General features: G+C 41.4%; 1 protein-coding gene across 1 annotated transcript in view; it reads right to left on the reverse strand.

Annotated features, from left to right (window-relative positions):
• Lrmda (leucine rich melanocyte differentiation associated) overlaps positions 1 to 15,316 on the reverse strand; it is a 1,009,463-nt gene that overhangs the window by 714,858 nt on the left and 279,289 nt on the right. The window lies entirely within an intron of this gene.

The following is a 15,316-nucleotide window of genomic DNA, read 5'->3' on the forward strand; positions in this document are numbered from 1 at the left end:
AACTGTAAAAATCTGCCACAGAAAGAATGATGATCCATACTCAGAAAAGTTACTGCAGCTTAAACAGGAAACCCTTCTGGTTCAGGACTGTTATAGTCACAGTTTGCAAAAAGCGCAGCTACTGATTGATGCTATGTAGTGTCAATTAGATGTACATTCCTGAGGTCTTTTATCTGTTGTAGCTTTGCCTTTCATCTGTTGTAGCTTTGTCTTTCTTTCTTTTCATTACATCAGGTATATTGTCCTGTAAATTGTGGTGGTGGTACCAGGAATCAAAACTTAAGGAATTTTTAACTTTTCAAAAAAAAAAGAAAGATGTTTTAAGAGTAAATGGGAAACAAAGATTAGGGAGGGTAGGAGAACGGTGTCAGTGATGCTTACAGTTAAAGCAGCTAACATTTACTTGGTACTTACCACAAGCAAGGGTCATGATGAGTAATTTAATCCTCACATTCCCTGAGGCAGATATAATTATTATTCTTACTTTATACTTGCTAAAATTTAACCAAGCAAAGAGAGTGTTTATTATTCTGATGTAAGACAATTGGAATTATTCAAATTTCTCTCAAACTTTTTTGGCCATGACCCACAAGAAGACACAAGCAGGAGGTTAAACCACATGAAGTTCTCTTATTTGACTGCTTTTGTAACCGAGATAGGACAATTTCATATATTCAACTTTATGTAGGGACCCAACACAACTATATGTATCTCTATGTGGGTAGATACATATATCTAGATATATCTATATCTAGATATATATATAGATAGATAGATATAGATATAGATATATATTCTTTTGATTTGCTTTTTAGCCAAAGAAACAATAATTTCCTAAATTCAACCTAATATGTTTTATATAGGGACCCAACTCCAATATATGTACAGACATATATATGTATATGTGTAGTGTGAGTATATATCTAATACAAAAGTTGTGTAAACCAATATTTATCCTAATTATGTATAATTAAACCTCTAACAGGCTACATTTTCTTTCAGAAGATAGACGTTATATTGAACATTTTCTAAACTGAACACTGAAATTTCCTATTCCATTCTATTTTTATAATGATAGGTACAACTCACCATATTGATTTTACCACTCATCAATGGTTGTAACTCCCAGCCTGAAACACAGTGGCTCCAAGAACACAAATCCTAACAACCAGATTGGAGAGCCACACTGAGCTACCTGCGACTGGGACTCAGCTACCTCCCCAAGCTGTCAAATGATGAGAAGCATAGGGCCTGGCCCTAAATGTTTTCTGTATAAACAGAATGGCTGTAACTGGACTTCGAGAGTAACTAGCAGGCAAAAGAATATAATAATTAGTTATATAAAAGTAAAACAAGTTTGATGTCTAAATATTTACACACAAGTATGAGGATAAATAGAAAAAAATAGTTCAAAATATTGAAGATGGTTGACTGTGCAGAAAGGATTCCACGGAGGACATGGGAGTGCAAGATTTTTAAGACAAGCCTTAAGCATTATAATACTGACTCTTCAAATGGCATTCATTTTACCAAAAAACTGTTTTAATTTAAACAGATTAAAAGATTCAATCTGAATAATAATTCAGTGCAGTGAAGTCTACACTAGGTAGGGCTCTTCTTATAGTCTACACAGGGAGACTGGGAAAGCAACTTCCTGGGGCTTCTCTTTCTTCTTAGTTTACACAAATCTGGCCAGATGGTTTCTCTACATCTATAATTTTAGGGCCCTGCAACTGTGAATTATCTGGTAGTGATGTTCACATCTTTTTAACAAAAGAATTCAAGATCATTCAAAGGGGGAAAACTTTCAATGTAACACACAAAAGTTAGTTCAAGCCTGGTGTTCTCGCCATCATGGTAATTAAAGTAATCCCAGTTTTCCTCTTCAGGGGGAGTTGCTCAGTTGTATTATTTCTTTCTCTTCTCAATATGGTCTCTACCATATTTTAGAAATTATAATTTTATGTATCATGTTACTTCTTCTGGTTAACCAAGTACCTTTCTTGGAATTTCATTCTTGAATGTTTTCAATATAAAGGCAAAATTTATTTGAATAATACCATAATTAAATCTCTTAGCAGCTATATTTTATTTTAGAAGATAGGAATTATATGGAGCATTTTTATTGAACTGTCACTTTTATCTTAACTGTGGCTTAACCTCGTAATCTAATTATTTTTTCTAAACCAACCTTACAGCTAATAAAAGAGAGATATGAAAAATTAAATTACATAATAAAGCATGAAGCAAGGGTAGCTATCATGAGACTCTCCAGCTGAAAAACTAGTATGAACTCATTTATACTCATGAAAAGTTGTTTTCTTCCTATTAAAAAAAAGATTGTTTTTTTAAAAAAAACTCTCAAAATGGAATAATACATCAAGCTATTCTAATTCCTAAACATACCTTTAGAACCAAAGTCAAATCATAATGGAATACTAACTTTCCAAACACAGTAGAAAGAATTAATACTCTGCAAGGCCCACTGTAAGTTCTTCGTTAAAGGCATCTATAAAATAAGTATTCCCTCTTCCTTTTTCTCTCACTTTCAAAATATTTAGTTTTCAATGCTAATGAAATTTATCATTTTCCCCTCTTTCCCTTTAAGGTCCTCATTTTTTTCTATACCCAAAAGGAGCCAAGTTAAATACAAGGTCGAACCCCCCCTCAAAGGATGGTATTCTATACCCCTGCCCTGCAGACCAACTGCATAAGCATGCAGTACAGGCCGAGTATACTTTATCTGAATTGCTTGAGATGAGATTTCAGATTTCTGAGTTTTTAAATTTGAGAATATTTACATGCATGTGTCTTAATGAGATATCTTGGGAATGAGGCTCAAGTCTAAACACAAGATTCATCTGTTTCATATCTACCCTATACAGGGCCGGGAATTTAGCTCACTAGTTCTGCCACCTGCCTCATAAGCACAAGGACCCAAGTTTCATCCCCAGTACCAAAAAAAAAAAAAAAAAAAAAAAAAAAAAAAAACCCACACAGAAAACACTATACACATATAGTGTATATATTCATAGCCAATATATATATATAGCCTGAAGGTAACTTTATACATTAGTTTTAGTAATTTTATTCCTGAAACACAATTTCAGGGCATGGGATTTTCCATTTGTGACATGTTACCACTCAAAAACTTTCATATTTTGAAGCATTAGGATTCCAGATATTTGGATGAGGGATTGACCTATATTTAGAAAATGATTCTTATGATGATAAAATAAAATGCAATCATCATGGTAAATCTTTGGGGCCACTAAGAAACCTTTAAGCTATATCTTAGCTATAGAATCATTCAATACTCCAAAAAGTATTTGTAAGAGACCAGGTCAGTAGAAGCCACAAAAGGTTGTTTGTGCCACCCTATTTTACACTTAGATTTTCCTCACTCCTGAACTGGAAGCTCTGATCTTAACAAAGATAGCAGATAGTCCTTTCTTTGTGGTAGTTTGGACTAAAAACTTTTCATTAGTTTTACAATCTATCCCTTAAATTCAGTGAATCAAGACCACCAAACTAATTCTAGGAAGAATTCAGTGAGCTAGGATTTTATTGTTTTTGTTGTTTAAAACCTGCCTGAATGAAATTATTTATTTTAATGACCTCTAAACTAACTTCTGTGCAGCGTTTACTCTGTATTAAATATGGCAGAGGATTAGGTACAATGAGAGACATAATTAAAATTGTCCCTGTTCCAAGGGAAGAACCATTCATCTAACTAGTGATGAGAAACTAATAAGAAAAGAGGTGCTACAACAGAGAGCCCTAGCAAACAAGCAAGTTCACCAAGTGATAAAAGTTGACATCACCAGTGAGAAGCCAGCTTGGTACTGTCTACTCCTTCCAAAAGTTCAATGACAACATCTTTTGGTGTTGGTCACCCAAGTCCACAGCCTTAACCTAATCATAGGGAAACATATCAGATAAAGTCAAACTGAAGCACCTTCTACAAAACACCTGACCAGGACTCCTCACAACTGTCAAGGTCATGAAAACCCAAGGAAGGCTGAGTTGCCACAGACCAGCGGAGACTAAGGAAACACGACAACTAATGCACTATGGTATGCTGGACCCTGGGTTGGATGCTGGAACAGAAACAGACATTAATGGAAAAAGCTGCTGCAATCCAAATCGGGTCTGGAGTTCTAGGTAATAGTAATGTTTCAATGTTGTTTTCTTACACTTGACAAATGGTACCAGAGTGATGTGAAATGATAACATTAGGAGAAACAGAAACTAGTTTAGGAGTATGTAGGAATGCTCTGTACTATCTTTTTTTTTTTTTTTTGTAAAGTGAAAAATTTCCCAAAATGAAAGTTTTTAAAAAGTGTATTCTAAGATGGAACAAGATGAAAACCGAAGTATACAAAGTTACAGTGTGAAGACTACAGTTAATAATAAAGTTAATTTTTTAAAAAGAAGCCAATTGTGTTATGTGAACTTCACCCTAAATCACATTTATATACTATGTAATATGAATTTCACTCAGATTTTATATGAGAGCGGCTAAGTAAAAGACATCAATGATTAGCATATCTCTAGCATTCACCATGAGTGAAGAGAACACTCAGAATCCTGTTTTGGCTAATCTCTAAGAGATAAAGTAGTATATTCTTATCAAAGGTTGTGACACTAACCCTGCGCTGCACTACCATTTATTCCTCCTGTCTGTAACACGGTACCCATTGATATGTACAATTACGATGTGTCAGTTACAAACAAAATTTTTAAAGATGAAAAAAATGTCAGCAAAGAACATAGAGATTTTTAAAAAGATGACCTTCCGGTTGTATCTTATAAAGTTGTCAATAGTTGACTTTTTTGACCTGCAAAATGGCATTGTCATAGGATGCAACCTAATAAATCACCATGGGTTGGAAAAACCTGAATAAATGGAACTTGTGCTACACACGAATGGCACTGAGATAGCAGAGCAGGCGGGCACAGAAGCAGAAGCTGTGGTCAGGGCCACAGTGAGACCTGCCTATTCACACGGGCAGGAGACAACGGAAGACACACTGGCAAAGGGAGGGCCTGGAGCAGGCAAGTGTCCCGCGAATGTAAAGGATCTGGCTCTAAATGTGCCAGGGACACCTTCTAGAAAGGACTGCAGTGGCCAGAAACGCTGACATGTGAGCACTGCCTCAATGGCTACGTTTTCAGGCCACAGGGGAAAGTCTAGCATAATGGAAAGATCACTGCACCACAAATTGGCAGATCTAAGCCTTAATTCTTGCCCTGCCACTAATGGGGTGAGAAACCCTAAACAAGTCCTTTATTCTGTGTTCACCTCAGATTTCTGCCCCAAGGGGAGGGAAGCTGGACCAGTCGGTCACTCTCTAAGGCCGCTCCTAGCTCTAAAACACAAACTACAACATGGGATGAAATATGTTTCCTGGCTCTGGGAAGCAACATGTGGTTCACTCGAGTACAGAGAATGGATGTGAGGTCCATGAAAGCAAAAACAGTGAGAATAAAAAGGACTGTGTTTCTATACACAAGAGTCTATTCTTTTATGATGCATGTCTAGACCCCTCTAAATATTTAAACAACAATACTGTACTAGTATGAACACTCTCAGAATCAGGCTCTGTGGTTAAGGAGGATATATGAACAGATGTGATCTTATTAAGGCCCTAATGTAACTCAAAAACAATTTGTCATATCTGACGGGTATTGTTAAATTATGTCCACCTGCCAAAGGCAACCAGAGAAATTACCAGCCGCCTTTCTTCTACTTCTACTCAAAATTCCCTAAAAAGCTCCCATAGATGTGTCCAGGATATGTATTTTTTTTAAAGCACTAACTTAATTGTCACCAACATACAACAGCCAATGTCTCACAGTTCCCTTTCATGTATATTTTATTATGGGGCCCAACTGTTTCAACACCCTAGTGGCTTAGCTTTAATGTAGCTCAGGAAACCTCCTAAGTAATATCACAAAATGCTTAACATCTGTGAAACTTGAACCTAAAAATGTTCCAATTTTTTCTTTGGACTGGGGGGATGTTTAGAGGGGCCATGCTGGTCACAGTTTTCATTAACGATGGTGCTAGAGCTCACAGTTTTTCCCTATCACCTCTCAGGCAGGAAGAACACATCGTGTTTGTTTTATTTTACCAAATGGTCAGAATGATTTGAAACTGGGATCTCCATGCCTGCTTAGAGTCAGTTTTAAAATGAATCCACTTCTTTTCTTTGCTCTAAATATTGGCCTCATCTGTCCACCTGCACTGTAATATTTTAATTAACTGCAACAGTGAAAGAGGGGCAATGGATTGTGAAGCAAGGGGCCTCCATTCCAAGCTATTTCAAAACTTCTCAGAGCCCTTTGGTCTCCAGTGGTATTTGAAATATTCTTTATCTCACTAAGGAAAGGATGAAAAATTGATCTCCTCCAAACTTCAAATACCACATATTTCCACAACTGCAGACTGCAGGAAAGAAAGGCAGGCTTAGGAGTTACCAGACCAAACAGGAAGCAGTTCTCGGAGGACCCAGGGCTCATCCCAGGCAACTGCCCAGGCAGCGCTGTGTACGCCGAGCTGCCAGGAGAATAAACACACAGCCAACTTCTGAGAGAAATCAAAGCGGGTCTCAGAGAAACTGAACACAGAGTTGAACCTCAGTAATTCGGATTAACTGGGGGGAAGGTCAGGATGGATCAGGACAAAGCCTCTGTGGCGCAGCTCTCCACGAAGTGCAGCTGCATTCATTTCCAAGTGCACCGCAGCCCACCCTTCCAGCTTCCTCTATCCCCGGCCCCTCTGAGACCACAGCAGGCTGCTCCTCACTCTCCACGCAGACTCTAACCTTCCCCATCCTGGACTCCCATTCGGGGCCCCTTCTCTGCCCTCATTGTCATTGATCCCCATGATATTTTGTTCGTACTAATCATACAGTAAAGCAGTCTCACCCTGGCTCAGTGGTATTAAAATCATCTGGAGAACGTTTGAATAAAATCCCAGTTGCTGCACCCCATCCGCAGCAGTCCTGATTGAACTGGTCTGCAGTACTATCTGAGCATTGGTCACATTTTTTTTTTTTTGGTACTGGGGATCAAACTCGGGTCCTTGCGCTTGTGAGGCAGGCGGCAGAACCACTGAGCTAAATCCCTGGCCTAGTTGGTCACTTTTTTTTAAGCTACCTAGGTGTCCATATTACAAGTATGCAGTGTGGGCTTTACACCTTTGCTACAGAACTTACCACACTGTTCAGAATGATTTACTTGTACCCAAAGAATGAACAGTCCCCAACAGAGACTTATTCTAGGTAGGGATGGAGGATAGAAACCCTTCAAGAGACTTCTGTAAGAAGAGGAAACTATAAATGATTTCAAAACCTTTATCCCCATGTGGCTTGTCATGAGGACTCATTTATTTCTCCCAGTGCCTCTCCTACTCACCTCCATACCTATACAAAAGTTGGGGGAAAACCCCATGCCATAGCTCAAATTGATTTCCCATTATTTCCCCAACAAAGTAGGCTCATTGCCACCTCCATGGCTCTGCCCTTTCCTCTCCACCTGTCTGGTCATTCTGTGTGCTTTCTCCAAGACTATTTCTTCTCTTGAAGCTTCTCTTGCCCATTCAACCCCTAGGTCTTTGCCTTTCTCATTCAACTTTCACTTAATTTAGCACCTGCCCTCAAGTGGCTAGATGGGTTAATGAACTGGCGGTGTGAGGGTGAGAGGTTGTGTGGTGGGTGGACATGTTTTACAGAGAGGCCTCATCACCTGTCTAGAATGCAAGCACAGTTGCACGTCGCTTAAGACAGGGATTCATTCTGAGAAACCCATCACTAGGCAACATTGTGATGGTGTGAACACTACAGAGTGTAGTTACACAAACTAAGGTGGCTGTGGTGTCACTAGCTGATATAGTTTTATGTGATAACTGGGGTATATTTGGTCCGTTGTTAACTGAACCATTGTTATGCAGTGCATGACTGTATCTTACTTGGTTCGGGTACTCTGACAAAATACCATACATAGACTGGGTGAATTGTAAGCAACAAAAATTATATCTCAGTTCTAAAAGCTGGACGTCAAAGGCCAGGATACCAGCATGTTCGGGTTGTGGTGAGGAATCTCATCCTGGTTGTTGACAGCTGTCTTTTTGCTATAGTTTTCACAAGATACACGGAGACCTGACAGTTCTCTAGGGTTCCTGTTACGGACACAAAGCCCGTGTGTGAGGCTCTACCCCATGACCTAATCATTTCCCAGAGACCCTAACGTCCTAATATAATCACATGGAGACTCAAGCTTTGAATAGATGAGTGCGGGCGGGTCAAATATTTAGTCCATTTCAGCAAGGCTGGGCATATAAAAGGGACTTGGGCTGTGCTTCGTGGTATGCTCTACCTCGAACTAGTCCTTTTCACACCAGGCTGTGGAACAACAAAGGGAAGATTGGGATTCGGAATCTTCTCCCTGATGCTACTTCCAGTTATGTTACAAGTCAAATGGGATCCCGCCATAAGATGTGGAGGTTATCTTGGTAACCCTAATCTCATCATGTGAACCCCTTCGGTTTTTCTTTTGCAGCACTGGGGACTGAATCCAAGGCCTGCCAAAAGCTAAATAAGCAGACTCTCACTGAGCTACATTCCCAGCCTTTTTCATTTGTTATTTCGAGACAGGGTCTCACTAAATTGCCCAGGCTGGCTGTGAACTTAAAACTCCTGCCTTAGCCTCCTGAGTAGCTGGGATTCCAGGTGAACACCATTGTGCCAGCTGAGCACCCCCGCTTTTTTTAAGCAGAGATGCTCTCTGGCTGACAGCAAAGAGAAGAATCAGAGAGATCTGAAGCATAAGGAGGAGTCCGTATGAGAGTGATGGCCCACTGCTCACTGAGGACGGAAGAGGCCACTGGAAAGGCACTGTGAGCAACCTCTGGGAGCAGAGAGAAAACCCCAGCCCATGGCCACCAAGAAAGTAGGATCCCAGTCCTACAAGCATATGGCAGGCTATTCTGCTAACAACTTGAAAGGGCTTGGAAGCAGACACCTGCCAGAGCCTCCAAGAGGAAATGGGCCTGGGCTGACCCCCCACACACACTTCAGCTGTAAAGGACCCTACACGGAGAACCCAGGCCAGCCACCCAGCTTGCCCAACATCCAGATCATAAACCAATGTTGTTTTAAGGTACCAAGTTTGTGGTCATGTATTACAGAGCAGTCCCCAACTCCCTCCCTGACCCAAAATAGCCAAATAAGAGAAGTTCCTCTTGGGAATTAATAAACATAGTTAATATGTGCTTATCCTGATTAACATTTATTTCATATAAATATTAATGACAGGCATCTAAAGAGTAAACAGTACTCTGCCAATGCAAGGTGCTCTCACTATGCCTCTCAATGGGTCAGTACGGCTCCATGTGAAGCGCTGCTTATGACAGTCACTTACTAGAAATTTAACCACCCGTCAGGCCATCTTTATCAAGGGCTGTGGACTGAGTGCTGCTGCTGTCTGCCAAGTCTGACACTGACCAGTGGAGGTGGGCTTCTTAGCTGAAACTCCATAAGCCCGGCACCTAGAGGATCCATGAGCAGACACAGATAAAGATTTCACCCCTCCGGGCAGGAACAGCAAGCCTGAATGCTCTGTGACAATTTCTCTGGAGATCATTGACCCTAGTGCTTCCTAGAGCCTCACTGACTGCTGCTGACAGGGAAGAGGCAGCAGGCACAGAGGGTCCCCTCATGAAGCATCTTCTACACCTGCTCTCCTGGGATCTCCCTAAATCTGTACATCACACAGGGCTCCCTACAAGACCATGATAATCAGCTTCAATCGCCTGAGACGCAAGAACCATGACTGCCCAGCCCCACCCTCCCATGACGACCGCTGGGGACACCGTAGGTACACACTGCCTTCCCAATAGCCACTCCTCTACCTGGGAGGAAGTCCCCGGCCAGGCCTCTACCCCTCAGCCTCGGGCTCCCATTAGTCTGCATTAGCAGTTGTCTGAACATCACACCTCCATCATCTCCAGGGGAAATGGATGTCAACAGCATGGGAAAGGGGAACGTAACTATAGCCTATTCTAAAAGCACGCATTTATTTTATTTTATTTCAGAAATGTATGCATTATGTATAGCCATACATAAACGTTTTTATAGAGCCTCTTAAATGATTTACCATGAGGTATGCGTTGATTACAATCTCTGCTTATTTAAGGGAGCCTAGTTTACCCCCACAGAATTTAATACGGTGAGGCGTGTTTCAACTAGCAGTGACACCAGTAAACAAAAGTTACTGATCTACCTCGTGAGTTATAAAACTTGTAACATGCTGTAAACAGCTCTGTCATTTTATTTAGCATATTGCATTGTGTGAGCTGCCTTATTTATCTAGTGGTAAATCTTTATGTATCAAAAATGCTACAGAAGGCACAACAGATAAATTACCGACAGACACTAACATCTGACTAGTTAATCAAACAAATAGGACATGTAACAAAGAGAAAAGCTATAAATATTGACAACAAGCTGCTTCAGTCACAAAAACATTCAATACTTCAGTTCTCAAGTGTGAGCTTTATATCAGGTCCCCTGGAAACAGTTTGTATCCTCCAATAAATTTTTACAGTTGAGTCACCTGCCTGATACCCCTCAGCCATTTCCTTCAGAAGCTGTCAAAGCCGCCAACGATAATATATGGCCCGACCAACAAGAACAGCTGTAGCCATTCTCTCCGCAGGTCCTTGCACCCTGTTCTGCATAAAATAATACATCAAGATTAATTGATTTCCTGTCAGTCTCACAGAACAGAAAATTAATTTTCATGTAGCTATTTTCCCCAGCATATGAATTTTGTACATGGCAAGTAATTTAAGTTTTTAATTATTCATGAATGGGGAGGGGGCGGGGAGAAACATGATAAAGTAAGCTTGCAAAAACCCCAAGGCCAATCTTGGGGCCTGGGTTTGTGCTGAGGCAACAATAGCATTGGCTAATGCCCATATAAATAATATATGTATTAACATACATCTTAGTACAACACCAATTTCTCTCACTCTGACCCAAGACTACCAGGTCATCCCGTAGTACTCTGTCAAAGTCGCTGCGCTGGTTACATGTGACGTGCTGTGGGAAAACACAGAACATGTCAGCCATATTGAAGTGACCTCCCCGGCCTCCCAGTGGCGACCACACCGCCCAGGCATGATAGGAGGTAATTTAACGGTCAGTGTGCGAGTGGGACCAAGCAAAAGTTGCTAATCAGCCAGGTGCTACCTCAGCAAGTCTTCCATTTGCAAGTGCCACTGAGTTGTGAACAAGAAAAATGGAACCAGAAAATAGAAAGAAGGCATTTGACTCACAGAGGCCTCATCTTTCACAGACCTTCTCGGCCGACCTGCGCAGGAAAAACAAAAAACTGTCTCCTCAGAAAGGGAAAAGTCATAACGTGAGCACCTCCAGCAATCACGGAGATTTGCTAAAATGCGGACTCAACTGCTCCCACCGTCCCTCTTTAGAAATTTCACTGACATACTTCACACAAACTGCAAGACAGGCAAATGCGCTGCACTTGCCTCAAAGTCACGGCGCTTGATTTAACCCCATTAGGACCAAACTGACAGCATCTACCAGAGCGCTCTTAGGCACGGAGGAATCTGCCACCAGACTCGAGGAGTTGTGGTCACTGATGATGTATGGATGACTTCTTCTGTCCTGAATATTAAGATATAGTGTGAAACTAGAAGATCTCTATGAACGATTGATCCTTCTCAGTTAAAAAATGAGAAGCCACTAACACTGTTTTAAGAATCAGAGAGTGGAGAAAATTTGATCAAATCACCAAACTTGGGACAGGTCAGGATGGGGGAAAACCTCTTTCCAGCCAGTAAACGGCATAGAAAGGATGTGAACTCAGTATTTCAGAGAGAAACTAGCTTACATAAGCAGAAGAAACAGCTGTGATTTGGGGCTGGGCACTGGCAAAGTCCCTCTGGGAGGGAGAATACTGTACTGGTAAAGAGGAGATGAGCTGAAATGGTCACAGATGAGAATGAAAGGAATTCAAAGTCCAGAGTGGAAGGCTGAGGTAGGGGAATCCCAAGTTCAAGCCCAGCCTGGTCAAGTTAGGAGCTTAATGACATCCTATCTCAAACTAAAAAATTTAAGATAGGCTGGGGATGTAGCTCAGTATGAAGCTCCTGCATTCAATTTCCAGTGCTGAAAAAATAAATAAATAACCCCGAAAGAGAATTTAAAAATTAAGCCATAAAAAGAGAAAAAAATAAATAAAAGAATTTTACCTGGGGCAGAGGGAACACTTAGCTGGGGGAGGAGTTGTGCTTGACGAATGTGATGAAATATTAATAAGGACACAAAAGTGGAAATTTCTAAGAATGTCATTTCTTAGCAGCTTATAAAAATGGCCACTTTAACCAGACCAGAGAGGAATCAGGAAATCGCTCCTCTGCTTACAGCAACCATGCCTCATGCTAGAGGCTGGAGCAAAGCTGGGCTTCCAGAATTTCCATCATAAAACTTGTTTCCCAGTAACCAGTGAAACCTGTAAAATTTTACTTCACCCAGAAATTTGGCACGGGTGCAGCAGCATGGAGCGTAGGTTCTTTTAATGCTGTTTCAGAACACAGGTTCAGAATTACACTTCCATTGCTATGCTAGGCCGGGACGAGGGGGCAACATGATACATCATGTCACAATGCTAATTACTAGTACTGAAGAACAGCTCATCAACTGAGGCCAGGTTAAAATGTGAAGGGGGCCTCACGTTTTACTTGGTCCATTTGTAAAGGGAGGACTAATGAGGCTTACTTGAATCTTTGTACCTTTGGGTTTAAAAACCAAACAAGACAGGGCCGGGGATTTAGATCAGTGGTTCCACTGCCTGCCTTGCAAGCGCAAGGACCTGAGTTCGATCCCCGGTACCAAAAAATAAAAAAAAAAATTTAAAAACCAAACAAGATAAATATAGCCCTAACAACAAAGGCTTTGCTCAGCTGCCGCTAAAAATCCCAGGCAGTGATGCTACAGCACACCCTGGTGCCAAGAAACGTGTCCAGGCCTCCCAACCCCTCTGAAATACACCGGACTACGTTCCTGGGATGGCCCATCCAACCTGCCGGGTGGTGAAGGGGGAAGCCACGAGCCTCAGGGAATGCCAGTGAAATTCTCCGCTCATGACTTCTCATTGCTGAACACACTGGATACAGGCCTTCCTTTGCTGAGAGTAGTGCCACTCTGAAAGGTAAGAAAGGATCAACAAAGCAAAGCACCGGAGAAGAGCTGACCCCTGCAGGACCCTTGGGTTTGGTTTGCATCTGACTGGTAAGTATTTAAGGAAGCGATGTAGGTAAACGGCTTAATGAATCAAAGCTGGCAATCAGGTGGTACTGGAGCTGTGTGTGCGTAAGCGTGCTTGCGTGCGTGCGCATACGTGTGCGTGTGTGTATAGGAAGGGAGACCACAAGGAGCCTGAAGAAGACTTTAAGCGTTCAGGATGACCCCCACTTTCCCGTCCTCCAAGTTTCCCACCCCAGCCCAGCCTTTCTACCCTATTAACAGCTTGGCATCAGAAAGGCAGCAAAGGTGCACTTCGGGCAGTACCTGTATTTTTGTATTTTTTTTTTCCTTCATCTGATGGGAAGGAGGTTTTCTTCCTCTCATTTTCAAAATAATCTTACTGAGAACATAAATGAACTCATTATGCATACCATGAAAGAAAGTATATATCTGTGTGCCTGTGTGTTAGCAATTCTGTAACTAAAATGCAAAAAAACTTCTCCAAGTTGACGCTGCTGCTGGCATAGCTTAAAGGTCTTTGTTTCTGTAAATTCAATTGAGTGTTTCTATTTCTAAGTCTGGCAAGAGGTTCTAATTATTGTTAGAAGCCTAATTAGCATTTAGTATTACATTACAACAACTGCAGCAAAATTGTACCCATTCTCCAATAAACAGTATTCACAGTATGCAATCAAGCCGCTGCACCGAGCAATGAGAATTAATAGCACCACACGACAATAGTAAATCCTCCGTCTCCCGCTGTGTGTGTTTAATAATTTTTCACTCCTTCCAGATTGTTCCCATCAAGCACAATTCCCAAGGTCCTAATCAACCACCCTCCCCATCAATACTACACAGAGATCTGAGCCCTGAAAATTATCTGCAATTTCAAAAAGTGCTTTGTTGCATTATTAGGCCACTGACCTAAGAGGTAATGGGTAAATAGTTTCTGAAAAATGTCCAAAGCACAACATAAATTAAAGCTTATAGTCTTGCCTGCTGTTCTCACCATAGCTATAACTGCAAACTATTACGCTTTTTACACAATATTCCTAACTATAATTTTACACCATAATATTGGTGCAAAGCACCAAATGTTCTGCTTTCACGTGCCTTCATTTACTAAACAAAAAGGAGGGCTTGGGAGGAAGCTGAAGCACTAGGACCTTTATTGTTTCTCAGGGTCCCAGTCCCCTTCCTTTGTATTTCCCCTTTGCTCCCACATCCCGTTTCTACAAAAGAATATTGATCATTAATTGTAAGCATTTTAGGATGGACACATGTGAGATTCCTTTTGTACAAATGATGGTGTGTGACCTGTAGGCAAACAGAGTCAGGACACACTGCCTGGACTCTGCATGGACTCTGTCTGGTCTGCAGCAGTGAGCGCTGGTTGGGCATGGTCTACAAACACAGAGCTGGAGGAGAAACTCTTTAACAAACTCAAAAGTATACCTGGGGATAATCTGACGTTTCTGACCGAGGAAAATAGAGCCCCTGGGCCTTAAGGGCGAGGAGCTGTAGCATGGCTAAGCCCAAGGCAACACACAGCAGTCTCCACCAGAAAGATGCACCATGCTAGCCTAGGATTTGAGTGGGATGTTGTGTGTCTGATCATTTGTTTGATCTACACAGTAGCAAAGATAAAAAGGGCTTCTGACTGCTCAGGTCCACCTAACTCAGTAAACACTGAAGGCCTTCCCTGAGTCAGGCCAAGTGCTCGATTAGCCTGGGGTTGCCCACACTTTACACCTAAAAATACATCCCATGACGCCACTATCCATCAACACCCCTCAAAACAAAAGGCTTTCATAACATTGGTAGATTAATGCCATCAATTTCTGGGGACTAATGATTTACTGAATAATATGCCATGTTTTTTTCCCCCAACATCATCATAATGTTCTACTGCACTCCTCCATCAGATACCCACTTATTAATCCATTGCAGAGAAACCATGTGCCTGCTGCTGCTCCAGGCACTTGGGACACAATGGCAAACAAGGAGGAGAAAGATCTCTACTATTTCAGAGTATGTAT

This window comes from Fukomys damarensis, unplaced genomic scaffold, assembly GCF_012274545.1.
Source record: "Fukomys damarensis isolate Sample0158 unplaced genomic scaffold, DMR_v1.0_HiC HiC_scaffold_20, whole genome shotgun sequence".
Lineage (NCBI taxonomy): Eukaryota > Metazoa > Chordata > Mammalia > Rodentia > Bathyergidae > Fukomys > Fukomys damarensis.